The sequence below is a fragment of the Lepus europaeus genome, chromosome 5 (genome assembly GCF_033115175.1).
Source record: "Lepus europaeus isolate LE1 chromosome 5, mLepTim1.pri, whole genome shotgun sequence".
In the NCBI taxonomy this organism is placed as follows: Eukaryota; Metazoa; Chordata; class Mammalia; order Lagomorpha; family Leporidae; genus Lepus; species Lepus europaeus.
Window position 1 is genome coordinate 59,767,525 of NC_084831.1, and position 14,318 is coordinate 59,781,842.

General features: G+C 47.0%; 1 protein-coding gene across 1 annotated transcript in view; it reads right to left on the minus strand.

Annotated features, from left to right (window-relative positions):
• The window catches only part of GNG12 (G protein subunit gamma 12), a 150,666-nt gene that overhangs the window by 33,843 nt on the left and 102,505 nt on the right, over positions 1–14,318 (minus strand). The gene's annotated exons all lie outside the window — the stretch shown is intronic.

The window sequence follows — 14,318 nt, forward strand, 5'->3', positions numbered from 1 at the left end:
GCGCCCTCAGTCAGAGGTACCTGCAGAATAGAGGGACCCGTGTATCAGGACAGCCCCACTCAACGTGAGCTCCTGCAGCAGGGATCACTGACTAGCCTCACCCTCGGCTCTGTCCCTGATTTCCAGTGGGATCTGGGAAGGTGGGGAAGAGACAAAGACAGACTGTTCAGCCTCTCAGGCCCTTGGGGTTCTTATCTGAAAAGAAGAGATTAAGTCATTGGAATGAGGCAGAGAAGGGGCTCTGCCTGCAGGTCAAGACAGAACCCAACCCCCCACTGGGAGAGAACTCACTCAGTCCTGGGTGGCAGCCCCACCAGAACTACAGCTGATAATAATGTTATGGTGCTATTTTTTTCCTTCCGTCTTCAGCACCTTTTATTTTCAAAGCTCTTTCACTTCTATTATCACACCTCACAACCACCTTGTAATTAAATTACTTGGTGCAGCTAGTAAGCCGAGAAAATGCAGTCAAATGGAGATACGATGACTTGCCCAGGGTCCCTGAGAACCAGGGGAGACCAGGCTCCTGACTAAGATGAGGCTCTCAGTGCAGCACAGTCTCCGGCACGGAGCAGCGAGGACTCTGCGGATGTGATCTGGCAGTGGCCACAGCCCTCCTGCCAGCTGGGCCCATTTGTACTTGAGCTTGGGGTGGGTCCCTCCATGTGGTCGGGCCGGGGTGATCGGGCACTTTATCATGGCCAGGAGCAACACATGGGAAGCTGCACCCCAGCGGATGTGAGCAGCTGGTGTGGCTTACATGAGTGAGGGCGTGGGAAAGGAAAAGTAAAACTTAGCAGCACTTGCAACTGCCTGGTCTCCAAAGCCACAGTGCGTGGCCCAGCTGACTGTGCACGGTGCAGAGCTGACTGGGCCTGGAATCGGCCCATTTGCTGGTCTGAGTTTCCTTCCTTGTGCAAAGCCTTCCAGCCAGTCAGGCAACTCCGCCCTCGCTAGCCTAGCCCTAGTTTCAGAGCCAGCTCGGGTGTGCTGCCTTTTTCTTCTTCTTTTTCTAAATAACAAAAGAAATATGCTGAAAAGTTCAAATCATATGCATATCCACTGAGTTAAAAGTAAGATTCTTTCCTTCTGACTTCTATCCAAAGGGGTAACTCCTGTAAAACGTCTCTTTCTCTCCACACCCCTTTTCTGGCCTTTACAATCACACACAGGATACATGTGGATATGGTTTTTTAAACAACAGGATCATACTTTCCTATGGTTCTGCAAACTGCATTTTTCACTCCACAATCAATGTGCCACGTGCTATCGGCTCTGCCCATACAGCGTGCTGGTGTATTTTTCTAATTGCAACTTCTCATCCTGAGAGATTTAAAATTTCTAGAGCAAACAGGGTAACGTAATAAATACGTAGGGTCACTTTTGAAAATGAGTTAAATTCCTGCAATTGCTTTCCTTCTCCCCAGTGGACTTCCCCCAAATCACCCTGAGAGTCACGGCGCGACCAGCCTCAGAACACGCAGGGGAGGCGACGAGCAAAGTCTAACCACATGGTATCTCTCTGATGCAGGACTTTCCAACAAGTGGCTCACCCAGGCTGCAGAACTGCAAGCTCCTCATCTAGTGCCCATTCTCCATGGAGACGCTGCTGGGGACACTCACAGGTGTACACTCACAGGGCAGTGGCAAGTGCGGGGAAAGTGCAACACTTTGTGCTGCTTTCCCCTTCTGGAAATGCAGGGGATAATGGCTTTGCAAGGGCTGCTGCCTTGCTCAGACACAGGGAGCCTGAGTTCTTTCTCACCAGCATGCTCTTTCTGCAGATTCTGCTGGGACCACCCACAGTGTCTGGCTAGCCCTGATAGCCAGTCCCTGGTCCCAGGAGGCACGTGTGCTAATCCTCACTCAAGGGCAGAGACCTGCTGCTTCTGCCTGAGCTCAGGTTGGGGCTACTATCTGGAATGACCAGCTGTGGCAGGGCAGAGAAAGGCTTGGGTAGCCAGGGAGACCAGCAGGGGGAAAGGGACAGGGTGTTCTTCCTCTCTTGATATGTTTTCTTAAGGCCCATGAGACAGCATCTTGGCTGTGGCCAGACCCCACAGGTAGCAAATGTCTGATTCCTCCTGCTGCACTGAGAACCCCAACTACTTTTCAATGTGCGTACACAACGGTGTTCTAGGACCTTTAGAGGTACTGACTTGGTCCTCACAGTGGCCCTCTGAGACAGTGCTATAATATTTCCCCATTAAATAGATGGGCAAACTGAACCCCAGAAAGCTTAAGCACTGACTGCAAAGGCCTGCACTGTGGTATAGTGAGTGTTAAGCTGCCACCTGCAGCACTGGCATCCCAAATGGGCACCAGTTTGAATCTTGGCTGCTCCATGCCTGATCCAGCTGCCTGCTAATACACCTGGGAAAGCAGGAGAAGATGGTCTGAGTGCTTGGGCTCATGCACCCACATAGGAGACCTGGATGAAGCTCCTGGATCCTGGCTTACCAACAGGTGGAAGTTGTCTCTCCTTGTCTTTCTGTAATTCTCCCTTTCAAATAAATTGAATAAATCACAAAAAAGGAAAAGAATCAACCTTGGGAGCAGCAAACCTGGGATTTGAACCCAGGGGTTCTGGCTCCAGAGCCCATGCATATATCTAACTATCACACTATACTGCCTTGTAAGGGTTTCCCAGAATGCAACACAATTTAATATATTTGGAAAGAGAGTTCTACGTCATATATATTTTGGACAGCTAAAGTTTAAACAAAGATAATCAAGCTTCTTGCAAGCACTACTTCTCAGGACCTAACACTAAGATGTACTTAAGACCTGCAAAAGGCATATGGCGTGCAGCATTTCCCCAAATTATTTGAACGCAGAAATGTTTTCCTAGGAACCTGATCAGTGTTCTGCTGACCACACTCTGAGTAAACACGCTGGCAATGGGAGTCGTTAGGGACTGGGCTTACTTTCCGGCTCCAGCCGTTTATTTACCCAAGTGACTTCCAAGGCTGCTTACCTTCAGCCTGTCTCCTCACCTGCAGGAGGAGAGTCCTAATGGTCCCCAGGCCTCGAGGACAAAGTTCCTCCCAGGGCACCTGGCTCTTATCACGATGACAGAGAAGACCAAAAGGTTTAAGAAGAACAAAGGGTTTAGGAGAAGTCAAACAAAAGGAGCAGAGACTCCCTGCAAACACAAGTTCCTGTCAGAAAATCATGCAGTCATACGTGTGAGAAAGTCCCCGGCCACCACGGAGTGCGTTTCTATTCCCAGGAAAAGAGAAACAGGGAAAATATTCTTCAGAAAAAAACTCAGACAGAAAGTTTCTTTGGCAAAGAGGACCCTGGGATAAGGTCACAGACTCAGACCAAGGCCACGGGCCAAGTTCCTGAGTGCTACGTAGGCCGAGGTGTCCTTCCCAAGGGAAAGAGCTGGGGCCGGGAGCTGGACTCACTGTGCCTGGGGAAGGGGACAATACACACGATCAGGTTTTGGGGGGTAAGCTCTCATCACTGAAGTGAAACTGGCTCAGCACCCACAGGACGACTTCCTGTTCCCGTCTCACGAGGTGACTCACGCATCTGCTGTTTTGCGAGACGAACTGGAGGGCTTTGTTCACCGGGAACTCTGACTTTACAAAAGGCAACCCCTCCTGCCTGACACCACGCTCCTGCCAGGCCTGCTAGACACGTGAGTGAGCACTGACAACAAAGCAAAACAAAAACCCCAAAGTCCTACCAAGCAGCAGGCAGGGAGGACTCCCCAGGGGCACAGCCTGGCCCTCTAGGAGCCGGGGCACCTGGAGCAATCTGCTCGCAGTGCCCCGGAGCAGAGCGGCTCAACGCGCTGGCCCTGCTTCCTGTTGTGCCACTATGTAAATGGACCTGGTGCGGGGGCCCAGCGCCCAGCTGTGCTGTGTGGCACGGGACCTGTGCGTAAGGGAGCCGCCAGGGCAGCCTCAGAGCAGATGTGCTCATGCAACCCAGACAGACACACCCCAGATGCCAAGCCCAGGAAGAGTGGTCCCTCATGGGGCACCACCTCTGTCTGGGGCACTGTCCACATGGGAGGGAGAGACAATTTCCCGGCAGGCACAGTTTAAGGAAGACAGTGGCTGGGAACCTCAGCGTAGGGCAGATGATTAAATCCTAGGGGACCGGACTTCCTTGGGTCACTTCTCCTATCAGCCTCAGTTTCCATATGTCTAAGATGAAGTGAGTTTGCCTCCTCAGGGCTTCCTGTGTGTAGGTACCAAACATGTGTGCTTTCTTGTGTTCACAATGACGCTGGAAGGGAAGTGTCTCACTCCTCATTTTGCAGGTGTGCCTACTGAGGCTTGGAGCAGTAAGTATAGCCGGCGTCTTACATAAGAACTACAATCGTGGAGCCAGCACCAAGAACCGCGGGTATTCACAGGTGTCCCGTCCTGAGACTCCACATAGGTTTCTAAGCTTCCTAAAAATGGTATCTGCAACTAAAATCCCATCTTCACTTTGGACACGAGCCTTCCTCATTTGGGAGACTATCTACTGAAAATTAAAAACCTTGCTTCCAGGGCTGATGCTATGGTGCAGCGGGTTAAAAATGCCCAGCCTGCAGCACCAGCATCACATATGGGTGCCGATTCACGTCCCGGCTGCCCCACTTCCGATCCAGCTCTCTGCTATGGTGTGGGAGAGAAGCAGAAGATGGCCCAGTCCTTGGGCCCCTGCACCCGAATGGGAGACCTAGAAGAAGCTCCTGGCTCCTGGCTTTGGATCAGCTCAGCTCTGGCCGTTTGCAGCCATTTGGGGAGTGAACCAGCACATGGAAGATCTCTCTCTCCCTGGCTCTACATCTCTAACTCTTTTAAATAAATAAAATAAATCTTAAAAAAAAAAACAACCAAAAACCTTTGTTTTCATCTACCCTTCTTGGGCTCCTTATTCTTTTGCATTGCTAAATAGTACATACATTGCCAAATGGAATGAGCTTAGAGAACTGCATGTGGTTTTTCAAATTAGCAAAATAGCAAGGTCTAACTATGATTCTTACATAAAATCAGTAGCAAAACAAATCACTAAAATAATTCCATGACCAACTCATAAGTGATTTTTGCTCGAAGATGACACCTCATTGATTGATCTAGGCACAAGGGTGGTAGAAAGTTTTCAAAAGACCTAAGGTCTGTTCAGGCCCACGCTGAAGGGTTTTAGTTATTTAACTGCGTATTTATGCTAGTCACTCAGTCCCCCTCCCCTTCCCTTTCTGCACTGGTAAAGCAAAGGGCTTGGCTCAGCTCAGTGTTTCCCATCCATTTCAATGAGAACCTTTTAATGAATAACCACTTCCTAGTTCACCTACCTCCAAGACAGCTGTTCTTTTAGAGCCTACTGGTTAGAGAATATGCAATGACAAAAAAGCAACAGAAACATTCTCTGTTTTAACTGCCACAATACCAGCACACTTCAGCAAGAGTAATACTTCTACATTTAAGACGTTCTTTGCCTGTAAACTTTGAGCCTTTGCATTCAGTGGCCTCAAAGGCACATTTGGGGGGTGGGGGTGGGTCAAACATTGATTTTAGCGTAAGCCAATTATTTCTAAGGAGCGACACATCAGGTTTCTATGGGTCTGTTTGAAACCAGATAGTGATTTTGTTTGCATTAAACCACATACACCATGCACTGACAGCCATGGAGGAGCTTACTCAGCAGATACACACCAAACATTTGTGCTTGATATACTGGGGCAAACAAAATAGGCACAACCACTGTCCTCACAGTTCTGGGCTGAGTCAATCTTTATCACGACCCAGAACCTTCTGCGAATTATCTGTAGCTTCCACCTCCCCCTGGAGCATCAGTGTTAATTTCTACCTACTGGCTTAAAACACACCTCCAACTTAACATGTGGACAGCAAACCCCTGCATTCCTCCCCATTATGCCTCCAGAAACCTCTTGTGCCATTCCCCATCTCTGAAATGGCAACATCACTCACCCAAATGGGCAGGCCCCTAAGACTCCTCCTGTTCCTGTATCTTCTCCATCAAGGTGTATCTACAGACACTAGTATCTACAGACAGGGACTAGTATGATGTTAAGGCAACATGAGCTTATTCAGCACCTACTCCTGCCAGGTCCCACGAGAGGTATGTCCACGTGCCTAGACATTACCCACAGCTGCTTCTGCCCTTTAATGGCAGAGTTGAACAGCTGTACCAGAGCCTGCATGGCCCACGAAGCCTAAAATATTTACTATCATCTGGCCCCTTACAGAACAACTGGGCGGATCCCCAGTCTGAAGTTAAGAAAAATCAAGCTTCATTCCAAAGTCCACCATATATACACAACTGCCATGGTCTGAATAGCATGTGTGTCCCACCAATTCCATGTGGTGAAGGAGCGGAGCCTTCATGAATGACATTAGTGTCCGTGTTAGATGGCCCCTTCCATCATGTGAGCACACAGTGGGAAGGACCCAACTAGGGGAAGCAGGCCCTCACTGGACACCGAGTCTGCTGGAAACTTATCTTGGACTTCTAGTGAGAAATGCTTGCTGTTTACAAGCTAGCTCATTTATGTTTTTTTTTTTTTTCTGCTTTAACAGCCTAAATGTACTAACCCAAGAACTTAGCTGTTACCCTATGAATATAAACAAATAGGGAATCATCCATGTTTTACACTTCCATCTACTAGTTCTTAAAAAAAAAATCTAGAGGTGGGTATTGTGGTGCAGCAGTTTAAGTTGCTACTAGGAATGCCTGCATCCCATATGGCAGTGCCTAGGATTTAGTCCCACCTCCTACTAATGTGTCTGTCCAGTCCCAATAAATAATCTTTTTAAAAAGGGTAAAATATATGGAGCCAGCATTGTGGTGTAGCAGGTAAACCTGATGCCTGCAGTGCCAGCATCCCATATGGCACCGGTTCGTGTGCTGGTACGAGTCCTGGCTGCTCCACTTCCAATCCAGCTCTCTGCTATGGCCTGGGAAAGCAGTGGAAGATGCCCCAAGTCCTTGGGCCCCTGCATCTGTGTGGGAGACCTGGAGGAAGCTCCTGGCTCCTGGATTCGGATCGACGTAGCTCCGGCCATTGCGGCCAACTGGGGAGTGAACCAGCAGATGGAAGACTCTCTCTCTCTCTGCCTCTCCTTCTGTATAACTCTGACTTTCAAATAAATAAATAAATCTAAAAAAAGGGGTAAAAAACATTAACTGAAATTCACCCATAACAAAATAATTAAAAAATCCAAACCAAAGGATAAAACTAATTATGCCTCCAAATACTTCTTCCTACTTTTTCACTGACCTTGGATATAAAGGTTATGCATTAATCAGACAGCATATTATCTAATTAGAACTTCAGCTCATTTTTACATACTACAGATTGAGGAGAGAAGTCAGAAATGCTTCTTACATTAAACATGAAGAACTAAGAAGCATTTCTTACAAGTTAAGGATTTTTTGTCTGCTTTCGAAAGCTTCTCATGCCTCTGGGAAGACTAAACAAGCCAGAGTTCCCAGCTAATCCAGCTGATTGCACTCCTGGACTTCATTGCCACCACCTTCTTGTGTAAGGTCATTGACATGTGCTGACCATGTGGACTTTCCTTCCAAGCTGTTCCTTATTGCACTACAAAAATGCGTTGACCCTGGGAGAAAGTTCATCGTATTCTATCCAAAGTTCCCAACAAGTTACCTGTGCTATTAACTGCCTGGCATCTGTTACCTTTGTTTGCCAAGAGGGGCAGGACTGAGGCCTATGTACTTCGGGCAAGAGTTCATTCCCAGATTCTGCAGGGGCTGGGACATCCCCAAACAGACACTAACCACCAAAGCTACATATCACTCTTGGATTCCAGCAATTAAACTCGTTGTTTGACATTATAATAAATTATTATAAAATAGTGTTTAACTTAGGACAAACTCCAAAACTGAATCAAGGAAATACAAGTCTTAAGTGAAAAGTCACCAATAGGCAGCTGCAGGGCTAACGCTGGCTTGTAGACCTGCTTCACTTGGCCCACAGAGAATTATTAAAAAGAAAAAAAAAAACAGCCAACATTTAGAGATGGAGAATTTTCACATAAAAATCCAGATTTCTGGCTTTTTCACAGAGAGCTCATTCCCACATGGCCGCTGACTGGGGCTGGGGTAGCAGGCGCTCTGGGATAGGCCTGACCTCACTCAGTGCTGTGCCTAACTGGGCACTGCGGGCAGCTGAGGCTGTGGTCACAGGGTGAACCATGTTTCAGATAGCGCTCACCACGAACCAGGCAGGCTCGGGAACACGGGTGGCTCCAGAGCAATCAAACACTCAGAGTCCTGAGGCTGCATTTCAGTTCCCTCTGCCTGTTCACTAGAGGTGGCACACGTGAGGTTCCTGGCAGGTTCTCTAACGCTCTTTCAGCAATGACTGAGCAAAGGTTCACAAGAGTCTCAAGACTCAAACACCACAATGTGCGTTAAGCAATAAATTGAAAAAAAAAAAGTTTTAATAAAGTTTCTATTTATTTATTCAAGAGGCAGTGAGATACAAAGAGAGAGAAAGAGACAGAGATCTCCCATCCACTGGTTCACTCCCCAAGTACCCACAACAGTTAGGGCTACGCTGGTCAAGGAGGGAGGAACTCAATCTGGGTCTCCCATGTGGGTGGCAGGACTTATTAACCTGGGCTCTCGTCTGCTGACTCCCAGGGTGCACATTGGCAGGAAGCCAGAATCTGGAGTGGAGTTGGGACTTGAACCCAAGCACTCTGACATGGTATGCCAACATACAAGAAGTATCTTATCCTTATGATTTGAGCCTCTTTATTTCCTCTGATCACTCGAAACTCACCTAATCTCCCATCATTCAACAAGTTATCTCCTAACTCAATGCACTATATAGTCACGAAGAATTCAGCAGCTCTCTGATCCAAGGCACTTGGTAATTCAGGCAAACACCCACACAGTCCAGAGAGATGCTCACAGCCCTACCTCTGTGCCAGGACTATGATCAGAGCTTTACTCTCATGATTACTCTAGGAGATAAAGTAGGATTATTCTCTCAAAAGAGGAATTAATCTGGGGACCTGAAATGATAGGTGGGGTCCTAAGAAGTTGAAGAAAAATAGTTCAGAAAAGTGTGTACAAAGTGACAGACATAACCCAAAACAAAAGGAAATCATTTTTATCATGAAGTCATTAAATTTCAGTGAAAGATCACTGGTGAATTATGACATCTGGTGGCATTTATCCACTCTCAGGCAGATGCAGTGATTTTTTTTGGTATGGTTTACAGATATGCATTCTTTATTTTCACTGAAATAGCAATATTTATTTTAATATTTGTTTAAAAAGATAAAGATAGGCATGGGTGTTGAGGCAGAGCAGTTTAAGCCACCACTTGGGATGCCTCATCCCATGTCAGAGTGTGGTTTGAGACCTAGGAACTCCATGCTTCTGATCTAACTCCCTGCCACCCATGTAAGAGACCCGGATAGAGTCTGGGCTCCTGGCTTCAGCTCAGCTCAGCTCAGCTCAGCCTCAGTTGTTCTAGCTATTTGGGGAAAGGATTTATTTATTTATTTATTTGAAAGGCAGAGTGACGGGGGGTGGGGGGGTGGGGGGGGTGAGAGGAGAGAATGAGAGAGAGAGAGAATCTGCTGGTTCAACCCCCAAATGGCCCTGAGGCTGGGCTAGACGGAGGCCAGGAGCCTCCTCTGGGTTGCCCACATGGATTCAGGGGCCCAAGCACTTGGCCATCCTCTGCTGCTTTCCCAGATGCACTAGCAGGAGCTGGATTGGAAGAAGAGCAGCTGGGATTCCAACCAGTGCCCATATGGGACACTAGTGTCATATGTAGCAGTTTTACCTGCCACACTACAACACCAGCCCCATAAATTAATCTTTAAAAAGAGATAAATCAGACACAAAACTAGTGGTTACATGGAAGATGTTGTTTGAGACAAGACTACATGAAAAAGGGAGTTAATTTAAAATGGACTGAAAGAAAAACAGTGAACATCTGATGTTAGATGACACGCAGGTGTGATGAATACTAATGGTGCTATGGAACATGCAGGTGTCTAGAACTGGCTACCTTACTAGAAGGGTGAAGACGCAAGCTGTCTATTATTAATCAGGAAGAACAAAGCCTTCAAGATCCATAGTAACACTGGATTCCTTATCAAGAGCATCTAGGGTACAGGGTTATCACTGAAGCCACTCACTGGGATCTACAGCCCGTCAGAGAAAGGGCAGGCAGAGGGACAAGAATGAAGCACGGTCCAGCGTTCAAGGAATCTGAATATTACGGTACATGATGGTCCACAATATGCCACCATGTATTTCAAAATAGTTAGAAGAGAGTGGTAGCTTTGGGATCCGCAAGGAGAGAAGGCCTACACTTCCGGGATTGGAGAGTCCCTACCCCCATTTCTGGGAATGAAAAGTCCTTGTCAAGGTCCCCGCGGGTGCCTAAAGGTCAACCAGTGAGGATCAGACCTGCCTTAACCTTTAACCCCCATGCCCTGTATCTATAAAAGGAGCCCTCCCAACCTCTGACGCTCGACTTCCCCGACCCCTGCTCTGTTGGGACCAGAGAACTTCGCCGGGAGCGGAATTCCAATAAAAGCTGGTGAATTAATTAATTCATCTGACTGGGAAGATTTGTTGTGCGCCGGACACCTTGCAGAGAGGTGTGGCTTGATTGATAATAACAGCAACATGAACAATAGTCACACTCTATTCACTGGGTACTCACTCCCCCAGTGCCTGCAAAGGCAGGTATAAGCCACGCTGAAGCCAGAAGCCAGGATCTCAACTGGGAGTTTCCCCTATAGATGACAGAGACCCAACAACTTGAACCATCACCTGCGGCCCCCTGGGGTGTGCATCAGCAGGAAGGTGGAATAAGAACAGAGAGCTGAGGGCCCAGAGCTTGGACTCAACACACCTTCCCCCAACCTTTGCTCTCAACTGCTGGTCCCTAGGTTGCTTCAAGCAAGATGCTCGAGGGCACGCAGCAGGGGTCTGTCCTGCCAACTTCTGTACTAGAGTCTAGAGCCCTGGCTCAAATTCCCAGGGCTGACCAAAGACAGAGACTAGCCCTGGTGTCTCTTCTCCACTGTGCCTCACACTATCTCAGGCATCTCTCCACGTAACTGATTTTCAGATGCACAAAGAGGGTTTCTGAGAAGCAGGGTCAGTGTGTAGTCTGCCCAGAGAGTCCACAGATCTTAGTCCAGCTCTACACAACCAATCACAAGCAGGGTATGTAACTGCTACTCACTGAGCAGCTGCTAGGACTCAGGTGCTTCTGTGAAGGGCTGGGCATTGCCAACATGTTGCACGCTCCCCACAACCCTACAAAGTGTTCAATAGTCCCATGGCTCAGATGGGATGGATGAGCTTCAGCGGCCTGTGCCCAAGTACACATCCAGGAGGAGGTGGATCCCAAATATGAATCTAGGCCTCTTTAGCTCCAAATCAAGTGTCCCTCCTGGCATATCACCCAAGAGAGAATGTGATCTCACTTAAACCAACATCCAATAGTAGTGGCTAAGTGCACAGACTGGGGCCAGAACATCTGGGTTTGACTGGCTCTATTATCTACTTGCTATAGGACTGAGGGCAAGCTAGCATTTTCTTTGGGTCTCTTTCCAGTGTGTTGCAAAGATGGAAGTAATAACCCTACCTGTTATTAGTGAAAAATGAATGTGTTGATATTCAAAGTGTTTAGAGTAGTACATGGCACAAATATTCACCTAAGCATGTGAAATGAACAAATATGTGAAATTCTTTCTTACATGGGTACATGCAGGAAGTCTATAAAGTAGGATAACGGATGTGGGCATTTGGCCTAGCAATTAGGTCTGGATGGGATGTACACATTCCACACTGGAGTGTCTGGTTTGTCGCAGCTCTGCTCCTGATTCTAGCTTCCTGCTGGTGAGCAGCCTGGGAGCCAGTAAGTGATGCCAGCCATCCAGGAGACCTGGATTGCATTCCCTGGGCTTTGGCCTGGCAACGCTCTGACTGTTGTACGCATTTGGGGAGTAAACTGGCAGATCTGTCTTTGTAAGCACTAGGTAAGTAAATATATGAATAAATACTTCTACCAAATTGAATAAGGATGTATCACTAATGGAAATGTGTACAGGGGCCTGCACTGTGGTGCAGTGGGTTAACGCCCTGGCCTGAAGTGCTGGCATCTCATATGGGTGCCGGTTCGAGACCTGGCTGCTCCACTTCCGATCTAGCTCTCTGCTATGGCCTGGGAAAGCAGTGGAAGATGGCTCAAGTCCTTGGGCCCCTGCACCCATGTGGGAAACCTGGAAGAAGCTCCTGGCTCCTGGCTTCGGAATGGCGCATCTCCGGCCATTGCGGCTAATTGGGGAGTGAACCATTGGATGGAAGACCTCTCTTCTCTCTCTCTGTGTAACTCTGACTTTCAAATAAATAAATAAATCTTTAAAAAAAAAAAAAAAGGAAATGTGTATAAATCACCTGTTACAGGGGTTGCCATTATGATGTAGTGGGTAAAGCTGCCACCTGCAATGCCAGCAATCCATATGGACACAGGTTTTAGTCCCAGCTGTTCCATTTCTGATCCCTACTAATGTGCCTGGGAAAGCAGTGAAAGATGGCCCCAGTGCTTGGGTCCCTGCACCCACATGGGAGACCCAGGAGAAGCTTTTGGCTCCTGCCTTTGGCCAGGCCCAGGCCTGACCTTTGCAGCCACTGTGGGGGAGTGAACCAGCGGATTGAAGACCTCTTTCTCTCTGTCACTCCCTGTCTCTCTGTAACTCTGTCTTTCAAATAAATAAATAAATAGCACCAAATGTTTATTGAAAAAACTGCAGGAAGTATGAACATACAAGTCAATGAATAAGTGACTTTGAAGCTACCTAACGCACAAACCAACTGATCTGAAGATTTTAATGAAAGCCAAGTACCCAGAAATAGAAGCGAAGATATGCAGGGATCACTCCACTCTCTGAGGGTGGAGGAATGGCCGAGTTAAGAGACTATGAAGTGGTCAAATTAACATACTCAGCAGGTACACAGACTTTCTAAAGCTGAATACCTACTGAGATAATTAAAGGCTAGAGCCTACCCCCTTTTAAAATTGCCTCCCCTATAAACTACCTGCTGACAAAGGCATAATTAAGTTGATTCCTGTAAGAATACAGAAGGAAACTTTTCTCCTGCATTCTTAATTAAAAAAAAAAAAAGGCCTCCTTCTCCAGACCCTAAGCTCCATGAGCACTTAAATTCACCAGAACTAAAAGGAAAGTTACAAAACACTCTTTGTAAATGAGGCCTGCAAGGTTCCCTTCTTTCCAGTAACCAATTCCTTGGAAGTGGCTGGTGCCAGGGAAGGCATCCGGAAGGAGGCAGCTGCTGGGGGGAGGTGGTCACACCAGATCTTCACCGAGGGATGGACAAGTGCCCAGGAACCTCCCCCTGTGGCCTAAAATAAAATCTGCAATTTTTAAATACTGTTCTAAAAATAGGGAGTTTGGCTTACATCCACCAGTTGGTGTTTTGATTTTTAAATTACATGCAGAAAATTATGCTAGAAACCCAGTAAGCACTGACAAGTAATGCAGGGAGATTGCAGTTTTATTTGATTCCAAGGTCTAAAGCATCTATTCTCTCACAATCTAAGCAAATAAGATAAGAAAAGTGGTTGATACAGTGTAGAAGGTTTAAATCCCAGCATTAAAGCTAAAGGTAGATAGACATTCCCCAAAGCAGATAATATATTTTGAAAGTGTGATGGTGTTTATTTATTTGGAAGGTTGTAATAGTGGTGTTCTTGCTAAAATTTACTCCCTAAAATGGGTGTGAAAAACCGGTGAGTTTCAATTCAGCTCCCTCATTCTTTCCTGATGTAATATCTGGATCCAACTTTCACGCACACAAAAACAGAATAATTCCTAACAGGCAGCTTTCGAAGCCACAAAGTATCTTCTAAGCACTCAAAAAAAAAAAAAAAAAAAAAAAGAGTGCTGAGGTCTACCTCATTCGGTGCCCTTCCAAGCCACAATGTATTTCCAGACAGGTGTGCCATGACAGCATCTCAATTAATGAAGATCAATTTCACATTTATGGGCTATTTTAAAAAAGGTTTATAACCAGAGTAGGGTAGGTGGATAGTACTATAAGAACCAAGTATTACTGTTACCTGCTTCTGCACAAAAGGAGTGAGGTCCTTCCTGTGCCTATTTTTACACATGAACTTCAGCAATATGATTTTCAGCTAATCTCCAGCTACAAAGATTTGGATCTGTGTGTGTGTGGTGGTGATGGGGGGGAGCATGACATGTGGATCATGAAAGTCACCATCTCTCCTCCTCTCCCCGGAACAAACACCCACAAACCCATGG